This window comes from Myotis brandtii, unplaced genomic scaffold (genome assembly GCF_000412655.1).
Source record: "Myotis brandtii unplaced genomic scaffold, ASM41265v1 scaffold952, whole genome shotgun sequence".
In the NCBI taxonomy this organism is placed as follows: domain Eukaryota; kingdom Metazoa; phylum Chordata; class Mammalia; order Chiroptera; family Vespertilionidae; genus Myotis; species Myotis brandtii.
The window spans coordinates 1,039,540-1,043,518 of record NW_005371930.1 but is presented as its reverse complement, the minus strand read 5'-3'; the positions used below and the strand labels follow the sequence as shown (position 1 = coordinate 1,043,518).

Genomic DNA, 3,979 nt, shown 5'->3' with positions numbered 1-3,979 from the left:
TGAACCTGGGACCCTTCAGTCCACAGGCTGACGCTCTATCCACTGAGCCAAACCAGTTAGGGCATCAATACATTTTTATAGCAGGAAGGCAAATAAATCCTCCTCTCTCCTCTCTTAACTCATGTCATAAAGGTGGTCCACAGTCTATGGAAAAAAAAGATATTTTCAGAAAGGAGAAAGGAAATAACAATCAAAAAAGTACAGGAAAGAGGAAAGATGGAGGAGAGGAAGACAAAAAGTATAAGGAAGATTATAAGACAAAAAGTATAAGGAAGATTCTAAGTGCAAGCCACTGAGCTTGGTCCTGGATGAAATGAAGAAGACAAAATCCCTGACTTGAGGGACTTCAGATGCGGGAAGGTGGTACATAAACACGTTTATAGCCCAAAGCTGTCTTTGAAAAGTCAGAGCCAAGAGAGGTCTAGACTGACCAGAGCTTTTCCTGATTGACACAGGATGCTTTGGTGGCATAGGTGGCAATGGCATAAGTTTCCTAGTGAGAGAATCATAAGCAGAGATAATAAGGAGAAAGTGAGATAGAGGAGCCAGCACAAGCAAGAAGTTTTCTCTCCATCATTCATCTTCCATTCTCTTTACCAGTATCCTCGTTCTCTTTTCTGTACAAAAACCATACACATTTTGGTCCAAATCTTGCTTGCACCTCACCTTTCTCCCTTGCTTTCTATTTTTTCCTTTCCTTCTTTCCTTTCCTTTTATTTATTTTTACTTCTTGACTACTGAGTCATTGCTGATCTAGGTCTTCTGCAGCAGGCTCAAGACAAACTCAGATCACAGATTTCATCTGAAGTTAATTCAGGTACATCAAAATGATGGCATGTTTACCTAAGGCGATGATTTTCAACCTTTTTCATCTCATGGCACATAAACTAATTACTAAAATTCTGCGGCACACCAGAATATATATATTTTTGCCAATCTGACAAAAATAGATATAATTTTGATTCATTCACACCAGATGGCAATTGTTGTGTGGCTGTTGTAATTTTTTAATTTGACAATCTAAGGGAAAAGAGGTCAGGGCTCCTCACTCAATAGTCACATATTGCATGCTTTAAAAAATCTTGTGGCATGCCGGTAGAAAATTGCTGATCTGAGGTAAACAATTACACAAGATATGTAACATTAAAAAATGCCTTTTAGCCCAAGTGAATTATTAGCTTAGTTCTGTCAATTCAGTCAAGGTTGAAAATCCTCCAGCCGATTCCAGGCAGTAAATAACACCCCACTGTTTGACCAATTTAATATCCTTCTGTTTCTCTTACTTGCCCATACTTCTAGCCTATCCTGATAATCTCTCTCTCTTTTAATCTTCCTTATACGTTTTGTCTTCCTCTCCTCCATCTTTCCTCTTTCCTGTACTTTTTTTTTTATTGTTATTTCCTTTCTCCTTTCTGAAAATATCTTTTTTTTTCATAGACTGTAGACCACCTTTATGACATGAGTTAAGAGAGGAGAGAGGAGGATTTATTTGCCTTCCTGGGCCTTGATTTTCCTCAGATAGAAGTCCAGCTCCTTGCCCTCCAGCACACAGCCATCTGCAGCACAGTTTTGAAGCAATGTATGCAAGAAGCTTGCTCTGCTATAACGGTTCCTCTAGAAGACTGCTGATTGTGGCATTCTTTCCCCTTTTGTCATATTTCTTCTTAATTTTCTTCAAATGTTTTTTGTTTAAAGTCTCTTCATCCTTAGGAGTCAGTTTGGCCCCCGTCTTGTGGCCCAGGGACAGTACATGGTGGGATTTGTACTGCTGTCCGTCTGGTGTGCTGTCAATGATCATGATGCAGTTCTTTACTAGGGCCTTGGTGTGGACCAGGTCATTGTTGGATGCACTGTAGACAACATCGATAATTCTTGTTTTGCATGTACAACTCTTGGAGCCCAGGAAAAGTTGCCCACATCTAGCCTCAAGACACGGTACTTTTTGCTGCCTCCTCACACTCCGACTGTGTGCATTCACTGGGTGCCCATCTTAGTGTTGGCAGGAGGGCGGCCCAGCTCATATATTTGCTTCTTCTGGTAGGGCTTTCTCTTGTCCCCAGCCTGTGGCACTTGTGCCAGTTGTCCTGAGAGATGCCCATGGCTCGGTGCCTACTGGGAAGCGAAAATTCAAAGTCACAGTCCTAAAATATATCTTTCAGAAATGTTCTTTGTTCATTAATTCAACTAACATTTATTGAACAATTACCTTATAGTAGGACCTTTTCTAGGTGCTGGAATACATTCTGGCAGTAAACAAAATAGATAAGTAACAATAAACCAATTAGAAATAAACTATGATATAGAAAGTGTTCAGTGCTATGGAGAAAAATTCCCGAGGATCAGGAATTTGTGTGGTGTGCTGCTGTTACAATTTTAAAGATTGGTAAGGGAACCTTGGTCAGCATGGCTCAGTGGTTAGAGCATTGGCCTGTGTACCAGAAGGTCTCTGGTTGGATTCCAGATCAAGGGCTGGTACCTGTGTTGCAGGTTCAATCCCCACCCCTATCGGTGTGTGTGTGTGTGTGTGAGACAACCAATTGATGTGTCTCTCTCCCATCAATGTTTCTCTCTCCCTCCACCTGTCCCCTCCTTTCCACACTCTCTAAAAATCAATGGAAAAAATATCCTCACTCTTTGGGTAAGGATTAAAAAAAAAAAAGATTGATATGGGAAAATCATTAGATCCTTTGAGCAGATAAGTTGAAGTAGGGAAGTAAATCCTGCAAGTATTTGACTTGCATTTTTAAAGGATCTAGAATATTGGGAGGCAATAGAAGCAAAGAAACCTATCAGGATTATATTGCAATGATCTAGGCTAAACATTAGGGCAACGGTTCTCAACCTGTGGGTCGCGACCCCTTTGGGGGTCGAACGACCCTTTCACAGGGGTCGCCTAAGACCATCGAAAACATATATATAATTACATATTGTTTTTGTGATTAATCACTATGCTTTAATTATGTTCAATTTGTAACAATGAAAATACATCCTGCATATCAGATATTTACATTACGATACATAACAGTAGCAAAATTACAGTGATGAAGTAGCAACGAAAATAATTTTATGGTTGGGGGTCACCACAACATGAGGAACTGTATTAAAGGGTCGTGCCATTAGGAAGGTTGAGAACCACTGCATTAGGGGGAATGTTTTCTAAGGATTGTTAAGCCTTTTGAATTGTCTTGAGCACTGCTAGGAGATCTAATGCTTGGCACATAGAAATATTTGTGGAACGAAATGATTATGTAGTCAGTTAAATGGGCAAGGCTGAATTACAATACCAAGTAACTTGCTTGTGCACGATTCATTTCTCCTGCATACTCTGGTGGTGCTTATTATTGTGTCTACATTTATTTAGGAAAGAACATAAAAAACACATTATATACACACTCCTACTCTTCAAATCAAATTGAAGAGGGCACGTATCTATGTATTTTAAGTGGTTCCACAGCCACTTGTACAGTCCTCTATAGCCCTTAACTGTACTCGGTCATGTCTGCCTGTCTCCCAATAGTCTGAGTTCCTTCAGGGTTGGGATCATCTCACCTGGCATAGTGCTTGGCAACAATGCCTGCTGAAAGGATACCTGATATGACCAAGGGCATGGAAATGAAATAGGTGAGTTACCAACACCCTCCAGAGAATCTTGTCTGATTCCTGTAAAATATATTCATTTCCCTTAGGAAAAAAAGCACAACAATCCATAGTCTCTGGCTTGTATTTTAAGCCCTGGATGAGCTGGAACAATGTTTTCTCACCCCGTGTGAAGTGCCTGGTAAACAGCTGGGGAAGGAGAACTGAACTTTCAGGGCCTGAGACTTCAAGCTGGTGACAGACTGCTCCCAGTGTCGGAGTCCGGGCACTGATCCCTGCAACAAAGGAAATGGTCTTCAGGCCCTAAGAGGGAGCCTATGCACAGGCCCCCGCATCCTTCCCCCTCAGGTGAACCTGTGCTGTACCCCCTCCCCCTCAGGCG

General features: G+C 41.3%; 1 pseudogene; it reads right to left on the bottom strand.

Moving 5' to 3' along the window:
- Nucleotides 1-993: 993 nt before the first annotated feature.
- LOC102251409 lies at nt 994-3,963 on the bottom strand (annotated as a pseudogene).
- Between the last annotated feature and the right edge of the window lie 16 nt (nt 3,964-3,979).